This window comes from Sciurus carolinensis, chromosome 6 (genome assembly GCF_902686445.1).
Source record: "Sciurus carolinensis chromosome 6, mSciCar1.2, whole genome shotgun sequence".
Lineage (NCBI taxonomy): Eukaryota > Metazoa > Chordata > Mammalia > Rodentia > Sciuridae > Sciurus > Sciurus carolinensis.
Window position 1 is genome coordinate 92,092,302 of NC_062218.1, and position 6,547 is coordinate 92,098,848.

General features: G+C 38.8%; 1 pseudogene; it reads right to left on the bottom strand.

Annotated features, from left to right (window-relative positions):
* Window positions 1-677: 677 nt before the first annotated feature.
* LOC124986355 (TBC1 domain family member 15-like) lies at window positions 678-1,294 on the bottom strand (annotated as a pseudogene).
* Between the last annotated feature and the right edge of the window lie 5,253 nt (window positions 1,295-6,547).

Below are 6,547 nucleotides of genomic sequence, written 5' to 3' on the forward strand. Positions count from 1 at the left end.
CTGTCTTGCTGCAGTCTCAAGATCTCAATGCCCTTTCAACATGCAGAGAGACAAATAGGGATGAACTCAATTAAAGGAGCTACCCTGCAAAGAGGCAGCCAGATGTCAGCCACTACTACACTGAGCAGAACAACCTCAGATGCAACCAGGACTGCAGGTACCCCAATATATCTCCAGGCCCTGACCTGAGTCCTCAGACCAAGGTGGCCATGCCCTGAGATGGTGGCAGCCTTGTGGCAAACCTGAAGGCCCTGGCTATTGTCCTAGATGGTGGCAAACCTGTGGGTAATGTGTGAATGGACTTCCAGGAAACAGCAGGCAGCAGGTGATTCCCTGGCCATCTGTGGGTAGTCTGCAGGCTAATGGTGGATAAATATCAGGTGGTGGGTGATGGGTAGCTGAAAGGCAGGTGATGGGCAACCAAGGGGTGGGCAAACAGGGAAATGGTAAATGATAGGCAGTGGTCAGTGAACAATCTGCACTCAAAAGGCAGGCGATATGCTGACAGATGGCAGGTGGTCAGGATGGATGAATGGGGTAAACAGCAGGGGATCAGTGGGCAGTGATGATTTCCTTACAAAGAAACAGTATTTCCTTTGCTTGAACCCTGAGTTATTAGTGACATGGAATGCAGCCTCCCTCTAGTATGCCATCTTGGATCTCAATTTACTGCTTTTCTAATTCCAGAATAGCACAAGGAGAAGATGAAAATTTTTGCTTGGTAGTTTATTTCACATTACCCTCCATAATCTAATATATAGAAAAATAAATCCCATTAAAAAGCTGATTAAAAGTCATCAGAAGCAAAAAATGTGGGCATCCATAATTCTGATATTCTAAATAATAGCAAAATCTCCCATCCAACTATTGAAGTAAGACACTCAGCTGAATTAGCTGAGTCTTTAAGGTTTGCATTTGTCCTTCAAATTTTTAATGCATTTTGTCCCTGTTTGAGAAAAAGCAAAATGGCATTCACTTCATTCTCCATCATATATAAAAAAAAGAGGAGAAATTAAGTCACTCATTTCTTGCACATATCCTGTATCAAAATCCTACTACCAATAGATCATCAAAATGTCTTGAAGCAAAATCAACTCATCTTGACCTTCATAAAACTTGTTTGGCATGTTCTATTAACATCTTTTTTTTTAATAAGATTTCCATAATCTCTGTACTTCAAATTTGTCTTTTCTTGTTCCTCATTGACATATTTCTACTGTAGTTCCATCCTGAAGTATTCATCAGTTTTTTGTTTTTGTAACTTGAGGTCTTTCCTCCTTGATACTGTCTTCATTTACCACCTAGTTTTATTGGGATTCCAGAGAAGTTTCCAGAGAGTCCCATCAAGGTGCACCTCTTAATTTTTCACTGACAGCAGGATAATATTAAACTTTCAGTCTCCACTGCCATGACAACTCTAGATCACTTTGGTCTTTGCTGACTTGTTCTAATTGGATTCTTAACAATAAATTCTTACAGATTTTAAGATTAAGAGAAATTATCCTTATCTCCCTGCATTTCAGGATCTAGTCTATAAAAAGGGTCAAAAAAGTCTCTCCCTTCAGGGTAACTTGGGTTCCTCTTATCAACATTATTTCAGGCCTGCATTTCTCCTGAAGATAACAGGTAGTTTGCTGAGGAATGTGACATATCCTGTCCACTTAAGCCAGTCAGGGCTGAAGGTAAAATACTTCTTGAAAAAGAAAGACCCCAGGTCATCACAGTGGTCTCATTTTATAGAATTATTCCCTTAAACTCAAGTTCCTACCACTTGCATCTGTCTGTCCCTACCAGTAAGATAACTAAACCAATGAAAGATGTTCTAGGAATCTTGTGCTAGACAACACTAAGCATTCCACAGAGTACCCTGTAATCTTTCTTTCTGATCTTTTCAAATCCTTTCCCATTTTTTCTGGACACTATTTTCTTCTACTTCTCAGTGCCTCTTCCTCACCATCCTCAAGCTGTTCTAAAAACCTCACATGTACAACCTGGTGAAATCTGACCTGTCCCTTCCCTATCCTCATCACGAGTCCCATTCTCCTGTACAATGCAGTTCATTCCCATTAATATTCAGAAAAATCACCATAAAAATAATTGATGAGAAACTATCAGTTCAATGCACTTGTTGTCCAAAATGAAAACCGTAATTGAAACCAAGTGAGGTAAAAATTCTTCAGTTTTTAGAGAACACATTTTTTACATGGGATAAATATTTAGGCAGTCCAACTGTGGCTGTTCTTGACCTTAAGAAAGACAGACTTCACAGAAAAACTTTTAACAAAGGTCATATAAACTACAGTGGTTGGAGAAGAACCAGTAGGGTCAGCTTCAGCCTGGGTGTAAGAGGGTTCATGTAAGTGCTAGAGGGTTCTTGTCTCACTCACCCAAAGAATGAAGTATGCTAATGATGAATGTGAGAATTCAACAGTGAATTTATTAGACACAAGCAAGGAAAGCTCCCACAGCATGGGAGGGGTCCCAAAGAGGGTACCATTGGTGTCTTGCTATCTAGGGGTTTTTATATGGTTTTGATGAGGAACTTACCTTTCATTGGAAAATCTCTCTTGATTGTTTGCTTTTTCGAACTCAATTGAAAATGTACAATTTTAATTTCTTGTTCTCATAATGGGATGGTTTAATGTGTTTTTTAACCTGAATTTGTCCTGTACTTGTTCCTTAAAACAAAAGAATTGCTTGAATTCAAAACAACTTTTGGGAGTTGACTAATATTAGGATAGTCAAGGAAGTCTGGGCAACAACAGAATGTAATAGTCTCAAAAGAAATACTTGGGAATCAATATATCAAAAGAGGTTAAAAAAAAATCTCTACAGCAAAAAACAGTACACTAAAGAAAGAAATTGAAGAATACCTTAGAAGATGGAAAAATCTTCCATGTACTTGTTTAGGCAGAATTAATATAATCAAAATGGTCATAATACCAAAAGTGCTGTACAGATTTAATGTAATTCCTATTAAATTTCTAAGATGTTCTTCATAGAAATTGAAAAAGCAGTTGTGAAATTCATTTGTAAAAACAACAGGCCTAAAATAGCCAAAGCAATCCTTAGTGAGAAGCCTGAAGCAGGAGGCATCACAATACCCAATTTAGATTATACTACAGGGTTACAGTAACAAAAACAGTATGGTATTAGCACAAAAATAGCATGAAGACCAATGGAACAGAATTCACAGACACAAACCCATAAAAATACAGTTATCTCATCTAAGACAAAGGTGCCATAAACATACATTGGAGAAAAGATAACCTCTACAATAAATGGTGCTGGGAAAACTAGAAATCCATATGTAATAGAATGAAGTTGAACCCCTATCTCTTGCCCTGCATAAAACTCAACTTAAAGTGGACCAAGGACCCAGGCATTAGATCAGAGACCTGTGCCTACTAGAAGAAAATGTAGGTCCAACTCTTCAACATGCCAACTTAGGAAACCAACTTCCTCAATAAGACTTCTAAAGCACAAGAAGTAAAATCAAGAATCAATAAATGGGATGGTATCAAATGAAAAACTTCTTCACAACAAAAGGAATCTATCAAGAACACGAAGAGAGAGACTACACAATGGGAGAAAATCTTTGCCAGCTGCACCTCAGATAGAGAACTCAAAAAACTCAAGAACTCAAAAAAACATTGAGCTGGGGTTATAGCTCAGTTGGTAGAGTGCTTACCTCCCATGTACAGGGCCCTGGATTCAATCCCCAGTACCACAAAAACAAAACAAAACAAAACAACTCAAAGAAACAAATAGGAGATCCAAGATGGCAGACTACAGAGTGGCTGCATTCCTTGTTGCTCTGTAACTTGGGTTTTAAGCAGAGGAAAATCTGTTTCTTTCTTTCTTTTTTTTTTTTTTTTTTTTTTTTTTTGCGGTGCTAGGGATCAAACCCAGGGCCTTGTGCTTGCAAGGCAAGCACTCTACCAATTGAGCTATCTCCCCAGCCCCTCTTTCTTTTCTTTCTTTTTTTTTTTTTTTAAATCTGTTTCTTTGTGAGGCAGTCTTTGCTGCTCATCGAGTCCCTGCCTTTTATCCCATTTGTCTTCCTCCATCACCTGCTATCTGCCAGCATATTGCTTACTTTTTTGAGTGCAGATCTCTCACTGACTGCAGCCATTTGCCCGTTTGCCTGCCTCTTCCCTGCCCATCACCTGCCTTTCACCTATCCATCACCCACCGCCCGAGGTCCACCTGCTGATTATCTGCTGGTAGACTGCAGACTGCCTGTAGACCACCAGCGGATTGCCAGCTGCTTGCTTTTGCCTGAAAGTCCACTGTCACAGTACCCACAGGTTTGGTTACACATGGCTGTCACCATTTTGGGACAACAGCTAGGACCTGCAGGACACCTGCTGACTGACCATGTCTTGCCTCCAGGACCTGCCGGCCTGACTGACTGCACCCCACATGGACTTGGTGCCCACGTCCTGCACTGCAGCACCCCATTTGCCAACACGTTTGGAAGCCAATGCAGTCATCTTGGATTATCCTGGAAGCAGAAGCTGCCACCTTTAGGTGGGGCCAATCCCATCCTGAAACGCCTGCTGGAGACTGAAAGCTCATTGTCAGGTACCTCTCATACATCAGGTTCCTGAAGACTGGGAGGTTTGAATACTATATGACTGTTATAGTGCAGGTTTTTTTTTTTTTTTCTTTCTGAAAATATTACAGTTTTATTTCTTTATTTTTCTTGCTCCATTTTCCTTTTCTTTACCTGTTTCCTCGGAGTCTCTTTCTCTCTTTCCTCATGCTAACTACCAACTTCTTTTGATTCTGCTTTCACTCTTCCTATGATCTAGTACTTCTATATACTCTTTTCTTATCCCATTAACAGGTACATCCTACACCCCCTCCATCCTCTTTGACCACCATTAGAAATTGTAGACCTCAGTGCAAATCTAGTTGTTATACTGTAGATAATAATTGAACTTATCTTCTCTGTTCATTATGACAATATTGTTAACATCTTCATAGGGGCTATTTGGTTTAGGGCTGCATATCATCTGTATTGGGTGCTGCTAATGTTGATCTCCCCCTTAAAGAAGAGGTTTTGGAAACCTGCAGTGCCACTATAAGCTTAAAGGGGGGAAACTACAATACCCTAGATCGGCACTGCTAGAGGGGAAGATACATGAACAACATGAAAAAACAAGGGAAGAAAGTGTTCCAAACAAATCAAGATTCTATATTAATAGAATCCAATGACAGCATGGTAGAAGAAATCAGAAAAGGAGTTCAGAATATACTTATTTAAAATGATTTGTGAAGCAAAGGATGAGATAAGAGAACAAATGCAGGCAATGAATGATCACTCCAATAAGTAGTTGAAAGAGTAACTGCAGGAAACAAAAGATCATTTCAACAAAGAGATAGAGATTCTCAAAACAAACAAACAAACAAACAGAAATCCTTAAAATGAAGGAAACAATAAACCAAATAAAAAACTTAATGGAAAGCATCACCAAGGAGACTAGATCACTTGGAAGACAAAGCCTCAGATATTGAAGACAAAATCTTAAATCTTGAAAATAAAGTTGACCAAACAGGGAAGATGTTAAGAAAGCATGAACAAAGCCTCCAAGAACTATAGGATATCATGAAAAGACCGAATTGAAGAATTATCGGGATTGAGGAAGGCACAGAGATACAAACCAAAGGAATGAACAAACTATTCAATGAAGTAATATCAGAAAACTTCCCAAACCTGAAGAATAAAATAGAAAATCAACTACAAGAGGCTTACAGAGCATCAAATATACAAAATTACAACAGATCCACACCAAGGCACATTATAATGAAAGTGCCTAATTTTCAAAATAAAGAGAATTTTGAAGACTGAGAGAGAAAAGCATCAAATTACATATGGGGAAAACCAACAAGGATATCAGCAGATTTATCAGTCCAGACCCTAAAAGCTAGAAGGGCCTGGAACAATATATTTCAAACTCTGAAAGAACATGGTTGCCAACCAAGAATCTTATACCAAGCAAAACTAACCTTCAGACTTGAAGACAAAATAAAATCCTTCCATGATTAACAAAAGTTAGAAGAATTTACATATAGAAAGCCGCACTTCAGAACATTCTCAGCAAAATATTCCATGAGGAGGAAATGAAAAACAACAATGTAGGTCAGCAAAGTGAGGAACTACCCTAAAGGAAAAGTCAATCAAAAGAGAAACCAAGGGCTGGGGAGATAGCTCAGCTGGTAGAGTGCTTGCCTTGCAAGCATAAGGCCCTGAGTTCTATCCCCAGTACCGCCAAAAAAAAAAAAAAAAAAAAAAAAAGAGAAACGAAGTCAAGCTAAAAACCAAAAGTAAGTCAAAATGGCTGGGAATACATATCATATCTCAATAATAACCCTGAATGTTCATCAATCAAAAGACACAGACTGGCAGATTGGATTAAAAAGAAAGACCCAACAATATGCCTTCAAGAGACTCATCTCATAGAAAAAGACATCCACAGACTAAAGGTGAAAGAATGGGAAAAAAACATACCATGCACATGGACTCAGTAAAAAAGTGGGG